Raw genomic sequence first — 24,728 nt, 5'->3', positions numbered from 1 at the left:
AAATTTCAAGCAGAAAAGTCGCCCTGGGTAAGAGGACACGTTAAGAGCTATTCAAAGTAGATAGAAAGTATAGGTTGGAAGTCCCGAAATTGATGAGTTCCGGGTCCGTAAGGTTCGTATCGTAGAGAGTTTCCTTGGTAGAGTGGAGAGGACCAAGGTAGATCGCCCTTTAGGTTCTAGTCGGAAAAGCGGTTTGAAGACCGGGACTAAGTATTTTTGTTCAGTAGCAGAAGTTGTTGATTCTGTTGACCAAGAGCTAGCCACTAAGAGAATCTCAGTCGAGTGAGGAATAGTCGAACCTTCACTGCCTTTCCTCAGCTCACTGAACTTGCTTGACAGGTTCGACTCCTGCTCGTGAGTAGGCCAACGTGCGATGCCAGCCAGGATGGCCAGCCCATAGAGTGTCATGGCACTCTGTTATGAGTTACCTTCTCAGCCCCATCAGTCTTCGGTACATACAATTCGGCTCCTTGTAACAAGAGTCCATCATCGAGCCAAAAGCGCAGTGTGTTCCCCTTCTTTACCAAATCGATCAAGGCTTGAGCTCTGCAAACCCTTCCGAATTCTTTGGTGCAAGGTGTTAGCTAGTTGAGAGACGCTTCGTTGCTTGTCGTCAGTAAGGGCTGCTAGCTTGGCCTTGCGGTTCAAGGCATCAACGACCTTGTTGGTTCTTCCAGGCTTGTATTCCAAGGCAAGGTCGAACTCAATTAGGAACTCTTGCCAACGAGCTAGCTGGGGGTAAACTTATTTTGGGTAAGAAAGTAGCTCACAGCCATGTTGTCTGTCTTCACTAGTAGTTTCGATCCCAAGAGATAGTGCCTCCATACTCATAGGAAATGCACAACCGCTAACAACTCCTTCTCCTGTGTTGTGTATCTCTTCTCAGCATCATTGAGTTTGCGACTCTCATAGGCAACTGGGAGCCCATCCGACAGCAACACTCCACCAATAGCGTAGTCGGATGCTAGGTATGTACTTCAAAGGGCTTGGTGTAGAAATTGTTAGAATTCTAAATAAATAGGAGTCAGAAAGGAGTGATCGAGGACAATTCATAACACAGAGAGAAAGCCTAACCCTTAAAGCGCTTCACCTTCCGTACATTCTGCTTAGTCTGCTCTAAAGAAAGTCAGTGACTTGAGGTCTTCTGGTATCTTGTGGGTTAATTTCTAATGGCTCTGATATGATAGTTGAATGAATTTCTCTGTAGAAGTTAAGAGGGTTTACTACTTCGAGAAGAGTCAAAGACCAACAAGGAAAGAAATTGGGGGCGCCCATTAGTCGGAAGAGTAAAACGAAGTTCTGTTAAACTAAAGTAACTCGACCAAAGAAGATTTCGGAAAGTGTAACGACAGTTGGAAGAAAGGGGAAAAATATACTCAAAGTAAAGGCCTTTTAAGTAGTGGGTTAGGCGCGCATCCCTTTCATCGGGTGTAAGCAGTTAAAGTAGTCCGCTAATCTCAAGGAAGCAAACCAGACTCCTTCTATCTATTCCTATTCTATGCCCACAATCAAAGCCTTTAGCCAGCCATAAAAGTCAAGCTATAATGAGAAGTGCTATTCCGGGGATTGACCCAGAAGTTGTAATATGTCTAAATAGTGTGATCATGTCTAGAAACAACAAATGCGAAAGAAGCCCCCATTCCCTCTCTTCTTTCCCTCCTTACGTTCCACGCAATTCTTTATATCATTGTGGAGAACTGGGAATAAGAAGCAAGGTGATAATACGGTAAGAATTAGTTCACTTTCCCCGCTCCAAACATACATATTTATTGATAAGGTGAGGACGGCTTCATTCAAGGAGCAAGATCGACAAGGCTTAAACCGTCCACCACATAGAGCTCGGTAGCTTCCTAACTAAGGAAGCTCCATATTCTATTTAAGATGGCAAGGCTTGAGTTTGACATTGGTTGCCTTCCTTCGTAAGGTAAGAACGAATAGACATTCTTGTCTTGGCCCAGGTTATGCACATGACCGAAAGTGATTCTTTTGTGATCTCGCTTGGAATATAACCCTCTACCATATAAAATAAAGCCCTTTAACTTAACCCTTGCTTGCTCTTTCCGCATTGGAGAACCGCTTGATTGAGGAGAATGCCATCACCTTACAACTAAGAGATGGGTAAAGCCACTTTGTGAAGAGAGAGGGAAACACTACCACGGAGTCTCTCGCCGCATTAGTAGCCCCATAGGTAAAGGAAGTTGCTGAAGTCCCTACAATAGTTCTTAGGGGACCCGATTACCTACTTCTGACGGCACTAAAGGGGAGAGAGTCCTTAGAGTAGTTCCAACGCCTGTGGGTTGGTTTGGCCTCTCCTCTGTCTGTAGAGTGACTTTTCTCAAGCCCGTAGCCTGCTCAATAGCCCTATAGAACACGAAAAAGTGTCAAAAGCCTCACGTCTCGCATTCGTTCGAATAGTTTCTTACCTATCCCGCCAGAACTCCAGCCATCTAGAAAGCGATAGGACTTTCAATCCCATCAAGTAAAGCACCCGGTTCGATAGTTCCCTATATTCTATATTTTATTTATTGAGTACCCTGCCTGTGCTATCAATAAAAAGGAAGGTACTTTATTTTTAGGAATAATGAAAGTGAAGGCGTTCAGCTACCATAGAATCGACAGACTCCTTGTAATGCCCGAGAGTTTAGTACTGTAATCAGACATTGATTAATTGACAGAATTGAGATTTCAGGAGCAAAAATAAGACGTGAAAGGAGAAGCCGGGAGTCGGTGTATTATAAGCCAAGATGTTGGACAGAACATCTGGCGCCCGAACGGTAGTTTTTGAACGCCCGAGCGCCGATGTTGAACAAGAGGAATACTTGGACAGAAGGTTCGGCGCCCGAGTGGTAGTTTGTGACCGCCCGAGCGCCAATGTTCAATAAGGATATGTCTCGAACAGAACATCCCGTGCCCGAGAGGTAGATTGCAACCGTCCGAGCGCCGACTGAAATGTGTGAAAATAAGCCACGTTTCTCTAGCATGCAACTTGTGATATAAGAATCAGAAAAGAAGAAATCGAGAAAGGAAGTGAGAAAAGTCCCTAGAAAATCCTTACGCCTTTTATCTTATATATTTGTGATTTGTGCAAGATCCGGCAGTCAAAATTTCAATCTGACTTCATTATCGTGTTTCTATCGACGAGAGCTTCAACTAGACGTCNATATTACAATATACCGAATTTCCGCGATAGGAATCGTTCCATTCCTAAGCAACATCGATATAAATCATTTATCCATTGTCTTGGCATATCCGCCATAGACTTGGCATATCCGCCAATGCCTACTCTGACAATGTGTAATGGGCCAATGATCACTCTATCATAATCTGGCACCTCTGTCAGCGACTCTCACTCAATAGCTATCTGTTATTCTCTGCTTTTCTATAAATCCATAGACTAAGCATATTCATTCAAACAATATAAAGGCNATCACATACTTGTATGTTATTGGTTTCATGCCTTTATATTGTTTGAATGAATATGCTTAGTCTATGGATTTATAGAAAAGCAGAGAATAACAGATAGCTATTGAGTGAGAGTCGCTGACAGAGGTGCCAGATTATGATAGAGTGATCATTGGCCCATTACACATTGTCAGAGTAGGCATTGGCGGATATGCCAAGTCTATGGCGGATATGCCAAGACAATGGATAAATGATTTATATCGATGTTGCTTAGGAATGGAACGATTCCTATCGCGGAAATTCGGTATATTGTAATATCCAGGAACCGGGATCCCTAGATTAGAAATGAGTCGAGTCTGAGATGACGAGTCAAAGAGTTTTATCTGTATTCACTAATGTGTCATAAATTATGATTTATGTTTTGTTATACATGGTTTATGCGTTTGTATATGATTTTATGCATTTCATGTATACATTGTTTATACTGGGATTTTATTCTCACCGGAGTTATCCGGCTGTTGTCGTGTTTGTATGTGTGCATGACAACATGTGGGATAGGATCAGGTTCAAGAAGAGGATGAGAGAAAGGACACGTTAGCGTGGTGATCCGGATCAGAAGTAGTTAGGTTTCAGCACTTGATATATAGTAGTTGAACCCTAGTGTCGTTTGTTGTATACTGTACAACACTTGTACTTTTATACTGAAGTTTATACTAGACTGATTCCATTACGTACCGAAATAAAAAAAAAAAAATTTAGACCCTGTTTATCTTAATTGATTGAATTATTCTTATAGAATGATTAAGAAATGAATTAACGTCCGGGTCCCCACAACAGGTGGTATCAGAGCAGTAGGTCTACAACTCACTACAAGAATTTCTGCATACAACAACACACATACGACAACGGTTTTATCGTATGCTTTTTATCCGTTGTCGTATGCTTTTTAACAACGTTTTTATCGAAAACCGTTGTCTTTTTGGGGTCAAAAACCGTTGTCTTTGGGGCCAAAGACAACTTTTTGGGGTCAAAGACAACGGTTTTTGTGATCTTTGAGCGTTTTTTTTGAGTCAACGACAACGGGACAACGGTTCTATGAACTGTTGTCGATTAGCGTGTCTTTTAAACCCGGTTCCTCACGCTGCCCATGAGTACGTCCAGCCTTTCCTTCGGAACCGAAAACCATTTCTATCAGCCGACCTAAGCACCCGAAAACCTTACCTGATTCAATGGTTCATGCCGCTAGCCGAGGAATAGGTTATAGCCCCAGATAGATATCCGGATAGCCATTGTGGCAAAGAGTTGGCAGCATGAATGGAATTGATCGAGGTCGATTTCTCTCTCCTCCGATTTATGCCAGCGAAGGTTCCAAAAAAAGGGAGAAGATTCTTAGAGCCGAGGGACCATGATCATAAAGTGAAAAGCACGTGGTAACCAAATCGAATCAAAAGTACAGCCTATCTCGATTAGCTGATCGAAAGCTAGCGCATCATGTTCTCGAGTCGCCAGGGGTTTATTCTCTGGGAAGCAAGCCAACTCTGCCCACCGAATTCTATCTATCTTTCTTGTTACTAGTTGGATCGGAGCCGACACTAAGGAATTGGTCGATGAAGCCAACAAAACAAGCAAGGGACTAAGCGCTAGTTGAGCTAGGAGTTTCCAGCGCTTATTCCTTTCCTTCGGGAAGTCATTCCAGGCAAGAAAGCCAATCAGGGAGGAAAGCAAGTCAGTCAATCCGGTGAATAGCTTTCAGTCTCTCTTTTGCTTGACTAGGAGCTCTCCTGATAGTTGCTCTTCTGCTTTTCTGGAATCTTTCTTCCGGAAACTCTCCCAGTCGCTAGTAGGGTCTGAGGTCGATAGGCATCACTTTCTCGATTTCAGTATTACGAATATCTTAAGCCCTTGTTGTCTTCTGATCTACGACCAGCCTCTACCCCACCTTGGACGCATCACTGCACCAGAAAGAAAGGTGCGGAAAAAACACACCAGCAAGTCAATTCCATTCCTTTTCTACTCCACCCCCACCGGACTACAGCCCTAGACCCTATACAGTAGCTCCGGCAAAAAATAATTCTTAAATTAACTTATACTACGCTTCCCGTCAATAGGGATTTTTTTTAGGTGTGTTTTAAAAACATCAAATGGCACTCGTTTTATATCTTTAAGCTCGAAAACTTCTTTTGATACTTTGTCTGTGGGCACTTGCTCAAAGATTCGTGTTAAGACCTCTTCTGGTTTCGACTCGATGAATCATTCTCTGATGAACCCTCTTGTTTAGGGCTTTGGGGAGACAATGTAGTGACATCTTCTTAATCTTCGGAGGAAGATTCCCCAAAAACGAGGTCTTTTCTGACAACATGGGTTCCCTGTTCCACTATCCTTACTCTCCAGAATAAGCCATAGCTGCATCTCCTTCGTCATCTGATGATTCCGAATCACTTCAAAGGGAGGGTTTGTTTGATGGGAAGCTGAGTCACTTCTATCTTCTTTGTTTTAGTAACCTTCTTCTTTCTAATCACCGCTACATTTCGGGGGCCAAGTGCTGGACATCTATGGCCTGGCTCCATAGTATCCTGAGCGTTATGAGGTTAACTGAAAACCCGGGGTCAATCAAGTTAGATACGACAAACTTTTGCACCATCACTTGTGCCTGTGACATACAGGAGCCTATTGTGCTCTGTAGTCCCCAGTATAAGATCTTTATCGATGAAAGTGATCGAAGTCGTGTGCAGAGCATAAAGCACCTCCTTCATGTTAATTTCCGCGAACATAGGCTTGCTTGTATAGATCAGGATGTTCCAAGGCATATATCAAAACGTCCATTAGCATTTTTTGACATGCATAGGACTAAAATATGCTTAGCAGGGCTGGAAGTTTCTTGAAATTTGAAAAGATATTATATATAATCCGGCATTGGAGGATTTTTCTTTTTCTGAGGGATGGCATCCTCTTCAATCTCAATCCGCTTTTCTTTTCCTTTGTCATTGACTACTGGGGGTTTACGCTTGGGTAGTGTCTTACTTTTTATGAGTTGCATCTAGTCTATCATCTTAGGCTCTTCTTATTCTTCTGGGAAGTTAAGCTCTTCATCTGAGTCGCTCCCGAAGCCAACCATGTTACAGGTGCTGGGTTCTGCGCGTAAAATATTTTTGTAGAAATTTTGAACAAGGACAATGTTCCCCTGATTGATTTGGTTCTGAATCCACAACTTCCAAGTATAGCACATCCCGAGAGTGTGACCCAGACGTCTGTGGTAAGGGCAGTAATTTAGATTGTCCGTCATGTCCGCCTGTTCAGGGACGGTGATTGGGGGAAGTTCTAGTCCAGCCCTTAAGGCAAGGGCAAAGATAATGCCAACCTTCTCCTTTTTTAAGACAAAGTCATCGTCAAGCTTTCTCGACTTAGGCTGAGATACAGTCAGCTTTATTTGGATTGGAGGTACAGAAAAGGCAAAGGACGATCTACGATAGCCGGTAAGCCCTTCTCCCTTTTACTGCTTTACTTTAGGCTTCGACTCTTTGCACTTGCCATCGCTACTATAGTAGGATCATCTGTCTTATCTGTCATTATCATACTAAGAGCACTAAACATGAAAATCTAGTGAAGATATGAAGTTTAGATAGATGCTATTGCTATTGAATTCGCTGCTATTGGACTTCTTTCAAGGGCTAGTAAGTCTCAGCCTTAGGGCAGTCACTTTTTGATTCCGGAAATAAACCGGCGTTAAACGCTTCTTGCTAACGTCCAACAAAGGAGAGAAGGAACCTGAAGGTATCAATCATATATAAATGATATGGCATAAGGAGGAGATGTAGTGATGAAGGTTGAACTTGGGCCTTGGCTTCGGTTCCATAGATGGGTTTTGTGGCGAACTCGAGTCAACAAGCTTTTAGCTTGGAAAAAGAATGGATAGGGTTGAATCAGCTACGATTGCTCTTGGCTTGGTCTTCAAGCTGATTAGGATGTTGATTCTGCTTTATGCTATTTCATGGAATCTTAGAGAGACTGGAGTAGTTAAGAAGGATAACCTTTTAAGGAGTCTTCTTAGCTTTAAAGAGGCCTTGAAGGAGTGAAAGACAGAAGAAATAGTAAGTAGAGATGGTACCACTACCACTAGGAGACAAGATCAAATAAAGTCACTTCACTCAAAGCTAGGTAAGCAATTGAAAGAAGTCTTAGTCGAGTCCGAAGCCAGGCGTAGAAGGAAATAAAGCTCATCATTTTCCTAAAGCAGTCTAACCCAGCAGTGTCTTCTCTTCCATCTGGCCTTTCCGAGGCGGTTGCACGAGCCAATGTTGTCAATAAGCTTCTTCATCGGTGACATATGTGGTCTTGGGTTCCCCTGGGCGAGTAGGCTAGTAACCTACTGCAGCGGATCTTTGCCAAAATGAAGAGGTCCGATGTCCAGAGGCGGAACATCGGTTATTATATTAGTATAGGACCGTCGTGGGACGGGATGCTAGGTTCTGTACTCTGATTTTATGTTTTAATCTCCCTCCACCTGATAAGGTTGGTGTGCCTTACTATATGGGGTCCTTGGTTAACTTCCAGAGTGTCTTCCTATGGTCCACCACAAGATGAATCATGTGGGCGAGTCCTAAGGGGTGTTCAACCTTCTGTAGGTCTGGGATGGGAGTGCGTAAGCACTAGTAGCACAGGGTGTCACGGAAGCCCTTGGGAGGACCTCGGGTCTAGTCCCTAAAGAGGAAGCTCGATTAATCATCGAACCATGCGTACGTTATTCTCATCCCTACTTAAGGTGTCCCCAATTAGGTGGCAGAGAATCATGGAAGACTCTCGGATAATGAGGTCATACTTGAATAAGGTTATCCTCATTATCACTGATGGACTAACTAAGGAACTCCGTATTGGAGCGTACTTGTTTTGCCGATCTAAAGTTAGGTAAGAAGTCTGGATGGTTGTTTACTGCGCTTTATTTAAAGCAGTGTGCATCATATTTACAGATTGCCTATGGGGGGGTTCCTCGGCCCCCCGACCTTCTACCAGTTCCGGTCTCTTTAACGCGGACAGGGTATCCTAGGATTATTCCGTCCTTTCATAGACGAATGATGTATAAAAGGGACGAAAATGCACTGGGGTTAAAATAGATCTTTCATTCTTTTCTTTGTCTAAATTAGCAAAGAGAGTTANCGGCTCAGCAAATTGTTTTTTTTCCACAAGGGCTCGTGATGTCTTTCTACGGGATCGCTGGTTTCTTTATTAGTTCCTATTTGTGGTGCACAATTTCCTGGAATGTAGCTAGTGGTTATGATCGATTCGATAAAAAGGAGGGAATAGTGTGTATTTTTCGTTGGGGATTTCCTGGAACAAATCGTCGCATATTCCTCCGATTCCGTGCAAAAGATATTCAGTCCATTAGAATAGAAGTTAAAGAGGATATTTATGCTCGTCGTATCCTTTATATGGACATCCGAGGCCGGGGGGATATTCCGTTGACCCGTACTGATGAAAATTTGACTTCACGAGAAATTGAACAAAAAGCCGCCCAATTGGCCTATTTTTTTTTTGTACCAATTGAAGTCTTTTGAGAAAAGGAAGGAAATGGGCTGAAGAATGAATGCTTTCTCAGCAAGAGGGAAAAAATTCCTGTTTTTTATATAACATAATTTTACTGAAGTTTCATCAAAACGTTCAGTCGAGCCAAAGCCGATAGATGCAGATAAATCTTATCGTGTAAATTATTTTTGTCAATCGACCCTTTAATTTATAATTTATCCTTTCTTTTGTGTTCCATTACTAACCAATAATGGGTTTTCTTAATAATGATAACTGGTCCATCTCTGTCTTGTTTTACCACTCATTTTTTTTATCATCACAATATCTTTCTCTCAATTATTCTATTCTTGGATATGGGTAATCGTTGGAATTTTTTCAAAATATTATATATTTTTATAGAAAAGCGTTTCAAAATATCAATAATATTCATTTCTTGATTCGAATTCGAAGCGGAGTCGTAGTCTATTTTTGTATTCGTTCTAGATTCACACAAAATCACAAATAAAATAGATTTATAGGTTTGATACCTTGTCTAGAACTCATGGGTAAAAGAAATATTCGATCACATAGAGTCTACGAATGAAGTGGGTTAATTAATAATTCACAGACGAAAAATGGCAAAAAAGAAAGCATTCATTCCTCTTTTGTATCTTGCATCTATAGTGTTTTTGTCATGTTGGATTTCTCTCTCATTATTTACTAAAAGTATGGAATCTTGGGTTACTAATTGGTCGAATACTGATCAATCCGAAATATTTTTGAATGATATTCAAGAAAAAAGTATTTTAGAAAAGTTCATAGAATTAGAGGAAATCCTCTTCTTGGACGAACTTATCAAGGAATACTCGAAAATACATCTACAAAAGATTCCTATAGGAATCCACAAAGAAACGATCCAATTAATCAAGATACACAATGAGGATCGTATCCATATGATTTTGCACTTCTCGACAAATATAATATGTTTTGCTATTCTAAGCGGTTATTCTATTTTAGGTAATGAAGAACTTGTTATTCTTAACTCTTGGGCTCAGGAATTCCTATATAACGTAAGTGATACAGTCAAAGCTTTTGCGATTCTTTTATTAACGGATTTATGTATCGGATTTCATTCACCCCACGGTTGGGAATTAATGATTGGTTCTGTATACAAGGATTTTGGATTTGTTCATAATGATCAAATCATATCTGGTTTTGTTTCCACTTTTCCAGTTGTTTTCGATACTATTTTTAAATATTGGATTTTCCGTTATTTAAATCGTGTATCTCCGTCACTTGTAGTTATTTATCATTCAGTGAATGATTAATAAATGATCCACCAATATGAATCTAATCAAATTAGAATGTTTCTTAATGTATAGTTCTACATAAGCATTAAAAACTTTATACCCGGGGGATTTTCATCCTATAGCATTCCAGTAAAATGATTCCAGTAAGCAGAATCGTGGATAGGGAACTATACGAGCGACCTACCCAATTTATTGTAGAAATTTTCGGATCAATGATTAGACCATGCAAACTAGAAATACTTTTTCTCGGATAAAGGAACAGATTACTCGATCTATTTTCGTACCGCTCATGATATATATCATGACTCGAACATCCATTTCAAGTGCATATCCCATTTTTGCGCAGCAGGGTTATGAAAATCCACGAGAAGCGACTGGGCGTATTGTATGCGCCAATTGCCATTTAGCTAATAAGCCCATGGATATTGAGGTTCCACAAGCGGTACTTCCTGATACTGTATTTGAAGCAGTTGTTCGAATTCCTTATGATAAGCAAGTGAAACAAGTTCTTGCTAATGGTAAGAAAGGGAGTTTGAATGTAGGGGCTGTTCTTATTTTACCGGAGGGGGTTGAATTAGCTCCTTCCGATCGTATTTCTCTCAAGATGAAAGAAAAGATAGACAATTTGTCTTTTCAANCTTAGGTGCTGAGTGGTGTCCTCCCTAATACATAATTCCGTCTATGGAGCCTAAAGCTTCAACCATGGCATGGCAGTAAGTTGGCCTAGTCTCTCGCCCAGCCGTCGCCTTCTTCAGTGGCCGAGTTGAAGCGTTCAACGGTTCTTCGCCACCTTTCTTTTGAAAGGTTGAGCTTGTTCAAGAGAAAGCGAGGACTTAGCTACCGGCCCAAACAAAAAAAAAGAGATTAGCCTCTTGATCGATCGATTGATTGAATCGAAGTACGAAGGGGTTGATTGAAGTGTGAGATCAGCCCAAGACTAAGGCCGAGAACTAGCTGCTGCAGGATTGGACGTCTATCTATCTCACCGCGCTCCCCTACTCCTAACAAGGCCGGCGGAAGGAATGCTCATCTTTCTTACGGCTCATTACCGCAGCGCTCAAAACCCCCTTCGGCTTCTTCCATTCAAAAAGGTAGTTTTTCCTATAAGGTAAATAACGTCTTGAAGTGAAGCGAAGGCATTATTGAAGGAAAGAGATGGCAGGTCGGTCAATTGCATTAGGTAGGAGAAGCAGGACCTGTCTTAACCGCAAGTGCATTCGATTCCATCCTCAATCCCACCAATTCAAAAGTTTCTATCTCTTCTTTACTTTTAACAAGGGTATACTTTCTTCTCTCTATGTCGCCGTCTCATCAATGAGCGTAGATTAATTAATAGATAGTAGATATCGCTTTTTTTGTGCTTGTCAATCTTCAGGTATCGTTTTCTTTGATCACAGATCGACAGGTTTCTCCCCCTTTCGTCATAAGGCGTGGTCTGACTCTGAGAAAAACCATTCCTGTGTTTAGGTCCCTACTAAGCAGAATTCGTAAACTATGCAAACAAAGGCTATTTTGAATACTTTTGAAAAAGTTTATAGCAATAAAAGAAAAATTCTCAACGCCCGCCCTTACGAGGTAGTGATGAGTTAAACTACTCGTGTTGGCATGGAAGTAAGCTCGGTAAACTGATTCCATTCTGCTACTAGGGTTCCAAACCTTCCCCTTAGCTCTATAAAGACCTTTTCAACTAAAAAAAAAGATGCTAAAGCTATTGATGTAGCCTCTTGTCGCTACCTACTAGAAAAATCCCTTCTATACTACTCAACAGAAGCAAAAATCCCATCAAGATAGATTGAATTGACGACCTATACTTAAACTAAAGGCACAAGGGAATCAAGAGTTCAAGAGCACAGAACAGAGGAAATGCACATGGGTCTCCTTGAAGAACGAAGTCTAAGATAAAGAAAGGCAGAGTGGGCGCACTTTTGCTCTGCTTGCTTCTACTTTTCATGTCAAGCGTACAAGTGTAGTTTAGTGGGATTGACTTCTAAAGACAGGAATCCTTTTGAATCTCCCCTGTATAAGTCGACGTCTTAACCTGACTTCCTGAGCTCAGTTGATTGTTGAAGCAGTAGCTCGGGATCGAGAGCTGGATGCTTACCTTATTATTATGAAAAGGAGAAGGGCTTTTTTTTATAGAGAGAGAGATGAGCCAGGGGGGTTTGCTGGCTAACTCGTGCAATCAACGACAAATTCCTTAGTAAGCTAGCTTTGTAAGCAAGCCCGGTTCTCCGGGCTTTCTCCCTTCTCGACCAGACGAAGGAGATATGAATTCCATTCAGGCGGGTAAGGGCTTGACCGTGTTTTTTCTCGGGTCGTAGGCGAAAACTGGAGAGTTCATCATTCAGTGGTGGGCTGTTCATAGAAAAGAAGGCGTCGCCCAACGAGTGGCAGATCTGGATAGAGTCTCGCTCATAGAAGAAGAGTACGCGCGCTACGGCTTAGGCAGTTGATCGGATCAGATAGCCCTTCGGGCAACCAACCAAACCCGGCACATCCAATCCCATTCCGATCAACAACTTGGAGGTATGGCTGAGTGGCTTAAGGCATTGGTTTGCTAAATCGACATACAAGAAGATTGTATCATGGGTTCGAATCCCATTGCCTCCGGCACGGAAATGAAAGGGGCGGGCGAAATTACGTGAGAGAAAGAACCTCTTGGTGGAGTCCAGTCCCCCGAATAGCACTCCTTAGTGACTAGGAGCAGAGAGCCCGTTGCGCCTTGTTTTTATTTAACCGGCCTATCTTCTTTCTAGTTGCAAGCTCCCTCCGGCCGTCCAGTCCCTGGACGTCTCTCGGTTCTTGAGCATGTTGGGGGATTAGGCGGCAGTTGAAAGAGCTGCTCGAAAGCTTGACGAACAAGCGAAAAAGCCTATATATTCTTATTAGTCAAGGGCTTTTCCCTTACTAGTAAAGTGGTAAGGTAGGGCGCTATTCGATGAAGAAAACATACTTTAGGAAAGTGGTTCAGGTAGCTCAGCTGGTTAGAGCAAAGGACTGAAAATCCTTGTGTCAGTGGTTCGAATCCACTTCTAAGCGGGCGAAGGGTCCAAAGGACACGTAGCCGGGAGCAAGCCGGATTTTTAAATTCAAGTGAAAGAGTCAAAAAAATGTGAGCGCTCCTCCACTATACGGCTTTTTGGCGTCCTTGTCTTGCTGGAGGCAGATTTTCTAAAAAAAGCGGTTGATTACTCGGATTGGTTCTCGCATCCCTGTGCCCAAAAGGATGGGCGAGTTCGGTTTGAGTCTTCATCGATCGGGTGGATCTATATGCTCCGGGGTGGTGAGACGAGGTGTAGCGCAGTCTGGTCAGCGCATCTGTTTTGGGTACAGAGGGCCATAGGTTCGAATCCTGTCACCTTGATGTGGGGCCGGAGTCAGCCTCAAACGTAAGTAACTTAGTGCAGTGCAACCTTTCTTGGAAATGAAAATGGAAAAATCGCGCTTACTTTACTATGTTATTCCGATCACACAAGCCCTTTTTGAAGATTTTCCGACGATGGTCTATTCCTTTCCTATTCCTAGCCACTATCGTTTTCTTTTTTCATCTTCTTTGTCTACAGGTTGGCCTTCTTTGATTGCCAAACAGTATGCAGGATCCTCTTTCACTTCGATCTCTATTGGCCGGATATTAATACCTTATACTAATCATGGAAGCTAGTGTGGCCAATGCGTTAGCATGATCTACGACCAGCCTTGCAATTCTGCATGTTGAACTTCTTCAGCAGATTATTGGCATATTTCTCTTGAGAGATGAAAATGCCAGAGGTAGCACTGCTACCATCCCTAGGAAGTAATTCATCAACCCAAAATCTGAAAGCTGCTCATCATATCTTTCAAGATGAAATAGAGGTTTTTATGCCTGTGACAATAAGATCATCCACATAGAGTTCGAGAATGAGAATCTCAGATGTGGATTGGCATTTCATATACAATGTTGGCTCACTGCAGCTCCGCCTGAAACCTTGACTTATAAAATAAGAATAAACCTTGCTGTACCAAGCTGTTGGAGCGGCCATAAAGAAAGAGCCTTTTTCAGCTTGAGGACTTTCTTTTCTTGTCTTTTCACAATGAATCCAGGGGGTTGCTTTATCTTCTTGAAGAGGACCATTGTTGAAGGCAGATTTGATTTGACATCAAGTTGATACACCTTCCATCCTTTTTGAGCAGCCAATGCTAAGATAGCTCTAACTCTTTCTTGTCTTGAAACTGGTGCAAAGGTCTCATTATCATCGACTCAATACTGCTGTGTGTACCCCTTCACCACCAATCTAGCTTTGTATTTTTGGATAGAACCATCAGGGTTTCATTTGATTTTGAAACCCATTTAACCCCAATGGCATCTTTGTGAGCAGGTTTTTCCACTAACTCTCATGTATTATTATTCTAAATCATTCTTCTTTCTTCCTGAATACCATTTTATCCACTCCTCTGAATTCCATCCACCTTCGCTCCCGTCTTTGTGTGTTTATTGGGGATGGGCCAAATTACAAAGGTTATCTCCTTGTCTTGATTTACAGTCGTGAACGGGTCTATACCAGTCGACATGTCATTTTTGAATGATGAGTCCTTACCTTATTCTAGTGTATTTTCTTTTACTTCCAATTCTTCCTCATCAAATGAGACAAAAATTTCACCCATAGTCCTGATGAATTCTCCTCCACAGTTCACGTCTCAAATTTCTTTTCCATACCGCACACCACCTACTTGTAGTGATCTTCCTCCTGCTTCTATTACATCTATAGCCACCACTTCTTCTTTGACTAATACAAGTGCACCACTTCACTCGTCCTTTTCCATGTCAGACTCCACTATTTCTTCTTCCCATGAGGTTTTTCACCCTAATGACTCTCCTGCCAGAAGGGGAGGGATAAGATTAAGAAAAGTCTGGTTGCTGCTCGAGTCGGGTACCGGGGCTTGACAATTTGAATAAAGGCAGATTGGTTGGAATACATGGAAAAAGTCTTTCATGGTATTGGCAACTCCACTTGGAGAGCTAGAAGGCAAGGCAGGAACTAGATCCCAAACGTGCTACTCTTTTCTTTCGCTTCTTTGCTTGCTGGCTTTCCAGTCCGTCCTGGAATGAATGGAATGACTTCCCGAAGCTGATTTATATAGGCAGGTGAAGCCCTTTCATTTCATGCTTAGAGGAATGGGTTATGTTATGTCAATGTTGTTGGCTTTCGTGAGTGAAGGTGAAGAGTGGCCAAGCGGTGTATTTAATAAAGACTAAGACGAGACCAAGTGCGGATACCGGGCAAATGCCCGATGAGGTTCTTTCTCTTTCTACTGGTGGCATCAGGAGGATATAGACATTATTTGATTTGAAATTGTTGTGCGTTTGAAGGCCTCTTTGTCGCTGTCTGTGGGGCCCCTCTACCAGAAGTTGATCAAGCGCTTTCTCTTTACAAAGATGCTCAACAAATCATTTTTCACTATTTCATTAAGCAGGTATGCTGACGAGCTTGAGGAATGGGAATAGTGTGGTTGTGCTTACGAGAATGTAAAGAAAGATACAGTCATCCGGAGACACTCAACGCTGGCTTAAGACCAGCGTGAGTTTTGCAATTGGAATACAGAGGGGCTTCAACAAATGAAAGGGTTTACTATCGTAATTGGTTGACTTGATCCAATGTGACCTCCTTTCAAGGCTAGATCAAGGACATCTCCATACTCTTCTTTGGCTCCAGAATCTGCGACTGGTTCCATGGATGCATTGGATTCAAGGGATCGCTATATCAATTTAGCAACTACTTTAATAGAGGCAGCCTCAAGTCCTTGAGAATTCTAGTTGGAAGATCCCTAGGATCCACCGATATTGAAAGATAGGGTTGGGAATAGGCCAAGGTAGTTCTATCTCTTCGATGGGGTTTCCTCTTCTCGTTGGGACTTGTGCCACGATTGGCTGATTCCATTAACTGCTTTTGTGGCTAGCATTCACTGAGATCAAGGTGAGATGCCCTCCTTCTTGGGGTTGTTGGTGGACCAGGTGCCTCTAACCCTTGGTTTGAACCCGCTTTTATGCTCCGGTTATACTTTAGTACAACGCCGGGTTGCCCTTTTTCCACTCTAAGCATACCAGGTCTTTTTTCAGATTAAGCATTACCTTACTTCTAGAACCCCTCTTATCTAATATTGGTTGATATTCGTAACGTTTTTCAACCGTTACTTGTACTAGCTTGGCTACGCGACCTATTAACTGAAGCATGGCATATTGATCTATTCTTTCTTTCTTAAGGAGGCTACTAGGCTTACACTACTATAACGTAGTTATTTTAGAAGCCACCTCTTTGATTTCAATTTCTTTTTCTGGATATTTTTTATCGTAAAATTCTTTTCTTGGTACTAATGGAACCGGGCGATTCGCCTTACTATATTGAATGAGATTTCTCTATTTCACCTTCCTTGCTCACAAAACCCAATCCACGAGAAAGTTCTCAAAGCAGCTGAGATCATCATGAGTAGCATCGCTCTCTCTCTCCTTCGTTCATGTCTTTTTTTTGATATGGCATGGCGAGAAGTTGCCAAAGAAGGTCTTAGCAAGACTAAGTTTTACAGAGCTCTTTTTCTTTCCGACGTAACTAGAACCTGCCAAGGTGCCCAGCTAAAGCCAAAGATCAATTCAATATCACCGGAGTCGTGAACAGAGAAAGCCTCGTCTACCGCTCCTGGGTCATACCCTAATCGAGAGCTAGCTAGAAAGAAAAGACATTATCGTTATCAACTCTCGCTCTTGACTCTATAACTAGCTAACTCGACTCAAATACACGCTTCCTCGACACGGAACGGAGAGGAAAGCAAGCAACTCTAAGACTAGAAATCTCATAAGAGAAGAAGAAATGATGGTTTACTGTCTTCATTCAAGTCAGATAGTTGATCGAGAAAGCACTTTCAAAGAAGCAAGGGACGAGAGGGTATCAAAGAGAAAACCACTGTTTAGAAAGATAGCAGCCAGTTCAACTAAAGAGCTCATTCTCTCTATCCCACTTCGAACTCCAAGTGTGTTGCGCAGTGGAATTTTCATTTCACCAGAAAGGGATTCGGATCAAGAGAGTAAAGTGACTTCGGTGCTTGGCTAGACTGCTTTCATTTCACAGGCTAAAAGGTAGAGGTGAACACCCGGAATCAAGTACGCGTTCCAGCCTGAGGAAAGCTATACGCCTTCTATTAATTAAACTCGGCCTTCTGGTTCATGAGCATAAAGCTGCTTTTCACATCTTCCAGCAGCTAACAGTCTCCTATGCCATTTCGTGAATTTTATCCATCCATACCAGAAATTCAAATAGTATTTTATTATATGGCCTAGAAAGGGGGTGAACCGACCTTTCTTTTTTNCGTCCTGGAATGAATGGAATGACTTCCCGAAGCTGATTTATATAGGTAGGTGAAGCCCTTTCATTTCATGCTTAGAGGAATGGGTTATGTTATGTCAATGTTGTTGGCTTTCGTGAGTGAAGGTGAAGAGTGGCCAAGCGGTGTATTTAATAAAGACTAAGACGAGACCAAGTGCGGATACCGGGCAAATGCCCGATGAGGTTCTTTCTCGTTCTACTGGTGGCATCAGGAGGATATAGACATTATTTGATTTGAAATTGTTGTGCGTTTGAAGGCCTCTTTGTCGCTCTCTGGGGGGCCCCTCTACCAGAAGTTGATCAAGCGCTTTCTCTTTACAAAGATGCTCAACAAATCATTTTTCACTATTTCATTAAGCAGGTATGCTGACGAGCTTGAGGAATGGGAATAGTGTGGTTGTGCTTACGAGAATGTAAAGAAAGATACAGTCATCCGGAGACACTCAATNAGATAGTTGATCGAGAAAGCACTTTCAAAGAAGCAAGGGACGAGAGGGTATCAAAGAGAAAACCACTGTTTAGAAAGATAGCAGCCAGTTCAACTAAAGAGCTCATTATCTCTATCCCACTTCGAACTCCAAGTGTGTTGCGCAGTGGAATTTTCATTTCACCAGAAAGGGATTCGGATCAAGAGAGTAAAGTGACTTCGGGGCTTGGCTAGACTGCTTTCATTTCACAGGCTAAAAGGTAGAGGTGAACACCCGGAATCAAGTACGCGTTCCAGCCTGAGGAAAGCTATACGCCTTCTATTAATTAAACTCGGCCTTCTGGTTCATGAGCATAAAGCTGCTTTTCACATCCTCCAGCAGCTAACAGTCTCCTATGCCATTTCGTGAATTTTATCAATCCATACAAGAAATTCAAATAGTATTTTATTATATGGCCTAGAAAGGGGGTGAACCGACCTTTCTTTTTGCTCGGCCAAAGACCCCCCTGGACTGTGCATTCGACTCAAGAGAAGAGAATCTTTCAAGTTTTTGCCTACATGGGCTTCTTCAACAATAGTTGATTCTATCCGTAAAAAAGGAAAGAAGCAGTTATGCCATTCGCCACCTTCGCCCTAGTACTGGGTTTTTAATGGGTATTTTAGCTGATCACTACGCCAAGTTATTATTCTTTACTCTATTGGCGGGCTCGCGGAACTACTTGAGCAGTGGAGCCACTCCATTTGATTACTAGTTATTTATGTTGCCCGTCTTTAATGCATACTGATTGAGTTTAGCCCCAGCGGGATTTCTCGACTCAAAAAAAAGAGCCATCACAGCTTATGAAAGAGCAGCTTGGAAAGAGACAGATGTAAAGTGTTTCAAACTCCCCTTCCCCATCCTTTGACCCTGCTTACTGGCTTGAATGCAGGGTAAGAAAAATTTCCTTTCAGCTTGAAAAAAAAGCTTTCATTCAATACTCCAGCTTTCGATACTTCTTATTCCTTCCCGCCCGCCCCTTGCCGAGGGGACGTACGTTCTACTACCTTCTGGGGCTCCGAGTGGTTAAGGGTGTTAACCGGCTTATCTCCTTTCAGTCGAGCCTCTCCTCGATTCATTTTAGTAAATAGCGGAACCAATGGAAACCACCTTGATGAGAGATTGCCCATCCAGTGTCTTTGCGTGTTCTGTAAACAGATAGGGTATTTCCGGACGTTTTCGAATATGAGGCGTTGTAAAGCCCTCTCCTTCGGCTTGCCTACTGAGGGAAAGGGACTTGCACTCGCTAATGGTGCCTTGAAGCTAAAGAGGGGCGGAGCGAATACAGAGTGAGCGGCCTAAAGAGAGGTTTCACTCTCAGTCCATCTTCCAGCTCCGAAAGAACCAAGGTTTCCTTTGCTTTGGTCGAGCTGAGCCGGCGGTAACTGTGGCCGATCTAGCAAGATTGACTCTATTACAAGGTGAATTAGTGGAGCTGGCTCTGCTTGTTGATCATTTGTCTCCGGCTAAGTAGGTGAGTGATCTGGCACGGAAGGCTTTCGGGGGACTTTAGATCTTGAGGCCACACCTCCGTAATAGTTCCTCGCGAGCATAAATGAAGATCAAGATCCCTTATTCGGAAATTGACTTCGCTTTGTATCACAAAGGCCATAATATCTTTATTTCTATACGACCAAAGCCAGCCTGGTAGACTACGAAATCCATGTACCATATTTTGTTAATCGTTCTGAAAAGTTTGTGTGAGCCGAGTAGCACATCACTACGGGAAAAGAAAGGGGCTCCATCGAGCTCTTTGGAGAGCGCCCCGGAATAACAACAACTCTATTATTGTACTGTACTGCAATTGATGCGCTTTGCCAGGGTGCGAAATCCCATTCCTTCTTTTAGCAGCAAAGATAGAAGCAGGAACTCCTTCTTTTATTCTCCCTGATGGAGCCCGGTCTATACTGATCCTATATAATAAGACACTTTTGCGATAGAATACAAAGAAAGTTTTCTTTTTCTTACTCTTCCTTTCCGGCTTCTCCCCTTACTGCTACCTCCTATCAGGGTTCATTCCTAACTCAGCACTATACTTTAACAGTAGAGCTTTACTAAAGCTATCTTCTTTTCTAGTAAAGCATAATCTGCTTACCTGCATGCAATCCACTTTGCTGACTCGCTGCTAACACTAGATGCTTAGCTATTAATACTCGCTTTCAATGAGCTTGCTATCAGCTAAGTAAGCTCCCCCTCTCACTACGTTCCTGTTCTAGGATTGCTAGATCTTCTCACCGTCTGATTCATACCTAAAGAAAGATCTCACTTCTGTTTACTCAGACTCCTCTTTCTTATCGAAGACTCTGGCAGCTGGAACTCATCGGCAGCGACTATTACCACTGCAACCTAGGCACTCAGGCCTTGGAGCTGATCTGTCAGTCCATCATTACCCCAAACCTCCACTTTGAAGTGAAGCGATTTCGTTCATTCCCGAGTCGATAATAGCCAGAGGATGAAACCATATCCCTGTAATGGCACATCAGCTTAGCGATTCCAACATAAGCATTCATTCAAGAGTAAGCCCCTTCTATCTCGCTGATGAAAAGAAAAGTGTCCATAACATGAACTCGCTGGGAAGACATTTCCCTTCGAAAAGAAAGAAGGCAGGGCTTAGGCTTTCACCGCGAAGGAAGGTATTTATTTAAGACCCTACTACTATTCAATAGAGCAGAATTTTTTCATCCCAAAGGAAAGATGAATGGGAAGAGGTCTGCAAAGAGGTTCCACTTCGCATCCTAAGAGAAGCCTTTCCTTATTTCGATGAAAGCAATAGATTCGCAGACGACGGAGACTCTCGCTTTTCCTAGTAAATAGGCCACGTAGCTGGCTGGATTCGAAGATAGAGCCCCCTGCCATGATCCGCTGAAAGTGAAGGTCTGTCCGGTTAAGAAAACCACCCAAAGGATCCCGTTGAAGCATCGTCTTCAGAGTCCCTATCATCCCTCTCTCTCGCTCTCTCTTCGGCAAAGCAGCTTCAGTCCGCTCTTCTCTCTAGCGAGAGGGCATCTCTCTCTGTCAGGTGATTTCCTCATGAAATAGCTGTAAGGGCGAATCCATATCTCCTGAGGCGTGGCTCTCTTTATCTTTAGTGACTCAAGCCGAAAGTTCTTCCAGTTTGAAGCTCGTCAAGTAACTCATGACGTACTTCTTTAAGAAGAAAAGGATCTTTCATTCAGAGGAATTTCATATGTTAGAAGCTAACAAATAAGATAGAGGACGAGAAGATAGACGAAGAATGTTGTCGCGCGAGTGGTTATATTCGCAGTTCAGAAGCATTTTTTGGTAAAAGAGATCCCTGGTCTATGATGAAATCTCATGTGAATTCCCTTTGGTTCTGTTGGCAGCTGATAATCTCAGGACAAAAAGAATATGATTCTTGGAAGACGAGCACTCTTTTGTCGAAAGAAGGGATTTCCCTAGCGGACCCACCTCTTATGAGCTAATTTCCATGTTGGTAGAGTCGTTAGAAGACTTCAAGTCAAGAATTGCAGATTGGCCTAATTCGCGCATAATATAGTAGTAAACATTGTATGATGCAGCAACAAAGGCCACTTGAGAGCTTGAATCGTAAGCGCCATGAAGGTGTTGAAGGCGCTGTTCTTGGTATAGCAGTTTAGCTCGAAGTTCATCAAAGGTTAACGACGAATTATTGTTGGTGACCGTCCTGATAAAGGATTCATATTCTTCAGGGAGTCCTGCCAGTGCATAGATCACCATGTCTTTAGAAGAAAGGGGAGAGTTTATGGCTTCTAGGGAATCCGCGATGGACCGAAGATACGTTGGGATCTCTTTTTCAAAGATTTCAATTTTAGTTTGAGATGTAACTCACGAGCAGTAGCCTGGTCTAAAAATCTTTTTTACAAGGCTAACCAAATATCACGACAGGTTGTCAGTTCATGAACCTCTTGAAGAATCTCTTTTGTAAGAGTTGCATTGATCCATGATAGGAGGCTTTGGTCTGTCCGAATCCAAGCCGAATATGCAGGGTTTTGTATGGCGTTGCCATTGGCATAACAAATAAACTGAGGAGGACTGGGAAACGTTCCGTCGACAAAGCCCAGAAAATCATTTCATATTATAATGTAGGAATTGGGATTTCCAAAGAAGATAATTGGTAGAGTCAAGTTTAAGGGAAACAAGATGGGTTATGTTTGGTGTAACTACCATAGGATTGGGGGTTTCTTCCTGTCCTGAAGAAGCAGCGATGATGGATTGATGAAGGAGAAGCCATAGTGTTGTCAAAGCAGCTTGGAATACTACAATCAGAGGCTCCATAGCTTTCCGTTTCTATCTATCATAAGCGGAAAGCGACCAAAAAATCCCTCAAAGTGTGGAACAAGGCTTACTTCGGTAAGAAGATGTTCGATGCAAGTGCTGTGGAATGGAGATAAAAGATAGGACAGAGAAGGGGAAAGAGTGAAGTTCTGGTCTTTCTACTAGGTCCTCCTTTCGAGCCTTCAGATCAACTCGTTGGGGAACGAATGTTCTGGTTCTATTCGAGTCCTCTACCGCTGGCTTTGCCTCGAAGCCGGTGGAAGGTTCAAAGCAAGAAACTCAGCCTTCAACACCTTCTCCATCTGCTGGTCTAAAGCACCCCGAGAGGCAGATACCTGTAATCAAGTCTTTCTGTTGCCACCAATCTATCTGTCTATTCCATTTAGCTAACCGGCTCATAAGCAGAAAACCTAAAAAAAGAAGAACCAATTCTTTCACATCCAAGCCAATAGCAGCTCGCCGGATCTCCCTCTCCTTCTTATGCTTCTTTCGTTTCGCTGCTACGCCCTCTAAATGAATTTCTTCTTTCTTTTGTTGGAGGAACTGCGACTCGAAAGAAAAAGGGTAGTACTCTTGATGCCAATGTGGAGCCCGAACCGGTGGCCCCATGCCAGGAAGACGGAATTTTACCTAGGTAGGCACTCAAGAAGGCATCTATCCTCCAATCATTCCTGCCGATATGAAAGGTTTTTCCAAGGCACTGGACCTCAAACGACTAGAATAGCATCACCTACGTAGAGGTACTTTAAAAGTCTAAGTGTATAGATGAACTAGAAGGGGAAGGCCAAGTCTTACCAAGTTCTAAATAGGCAGAAGGAGGCAGAGTCGTAGTACATGGGGAAATCGGTCCTAGAGAATTGAATTGTTTTCCATGATAGGTATAGAAGATGTAGTTCGACTAAAGTCAAAGATCACAGAGGTACGAAGCCTAATGACAGAACAACCAAGCGCCTAATGGCACAGTAGAATATTTTTTAAACAAAGAAGGTGGATAGGCTAGATTTGAAGAAGGAAAAGGTGTAGCATCCAAAGTGTGCGGGGAAAGAAAGAGCTTAGGTTGTATAGGAAAAGGTCCAATGGAAGAGTCCCAGAAGAAGGTTAATTAGACGGAGGATACGGGCCGCAATCGAGGCGGATCTATTTTCCCATATTCTAAAGCTGGAGGAACGGCTTATCGAGGGCGCGAACCCCGCATCGAAGAGGTGAGGTTGTGGCTTAGCCCGGAAGCAAGACGCAGAAGCGCTCCAGGAACGTAGGCCCGGGAGAATACTTCCTTTCTCCATAGGAATGGGTGCACTCTGAATTGGTAGGTGTCATTTTTAAATAATGGCTTTGTGATCCGCGAGTATAGGTTGAACTTATGTCAGGGATATTGGGACAAAAAGGGGCACTCAGAAAGTGTTAAACACTATATTTCATTTATTAACGATCACCTCTCGGGTGCGGTAGAGTGGACGATTAGCGAGGACTGGAAAAGAGCTAGAGTCGGCTAGCATTCTTTGAATTTCACTTTATATTAATAATAAGCACAAGCTTCCGTCTTGTTGGTTCGCATCGGGTAAATGGCTTACTGTTCGGTCAACATTTCATGATTCGTAACGTAACAGCCGGCCGGGACTGAACTAATTTACGAGAGAAGGTTCAATGGACCTAGGGTAGTGCTTCGTATGGTATGTATGAGATGGGGGATCTTCAACAAGGTATTCGCCCTATGACCTTTCTTTATTCTTTATTGCCCCCACCTGTTTCCTTGACTCGGTCCGGGTTATCTAGGATTATTCCCCGTTTTCATCGATTATGAATTATAAAACGCGATGATCGGGCTGATATCTTGGTGAAGTTGTATCTTAGCTTCTTTTCGATTTATACAATTATCGAAATAGGAAAGAGGTTAAGTAAGAACACATTCAAGACTATTCAAAGTCAAAGTCCTGTGGCTGACATATCCTCTATTCGTTTGTATGTGAGGTTAAGACCTCATTTCCTACCCAGAGGTATATCCCGGATATCCGCAACATTCCTCTTTCTCAAGGAATGAAGTGGATACCGTCCTGGAATACTCTGCCTACCTATTGGTGTGGTGCTTTACACAACAATGTTATGCTAGGCTCGATGATTCTATTAAGTGGAAGGCCATTAAGAGGAAATCCCCTTTTGTGGTCTTTCCTATGGAATTAGCGGGTTTTCGTGATTTAGTTGAATTTCTAAATAGCAGGGGTGAGCAGTGGTCACAGGGGATATTGTTTCCTGAAAGGACACGATACCCTTTATTACCGTAATAATAAAATCTTCTCAGGAATCAACCTAGACTTCTTTGAGTCTAGGATTGGTCCTTACCTTCCTCCATGGCATCCCGATTGGGGTATCATGATTACAGGTAAGTTAGGTCAGAAGATCGAGGGAGGAGGGAAGAGGAGGATCTTCGCTAT

The 24,728-nt window shown here is 42.6% G+C and overlaps 2 non-coding genes across 2 annotated transcripts; both read left to right on the top strand.

Annotated features, from left to right (window-relative positions):
- The first annotated feature begins 13,173 nt into the window (after positions 1-13,173).
- Positions 13,174-13,247, top strand: TRNAF-GAA (transfer RNA phenylalanine (anticodon GAA)). Its single transcript has one exon. It is a non-coding gene; the product is annotated as a tRNA-Phe (tRNA).
- A 250-nt stretch (positions 13,248-13,497) lies between these two features.
- On the top strand, positions 13,498-13,572 carry TRNAP-UGG (transfer RNA proline (anticodon UGG)). Its single transcript has one exon. It is a non-coding gene; the product is annotated as a tRNA-Pro (tRNA).
- Positions 13,573-24,728: the final 11,156 nt, after the last annotated feature.

Source organism: Primulina huaijiensis, chromosome 9 (assembly GCF_012295235.1).
Source record: "Primulina huaijiensis isolate GDHJ02 chromosome 9, ASM1229523v2, whole genome shotgun sequence".
Taxonomy (NCBI): Eukaryota; Viridiplantae; Streptophyta; class Magnoliopsida; order Lamiales; family Gesneriaceae; genus Primulina; species Primulina huaijiensis.
Note: the sequence above shows the minus strand (reverse complement) of the source record. Positions and strands in the feature narration are given on the sequence as shown.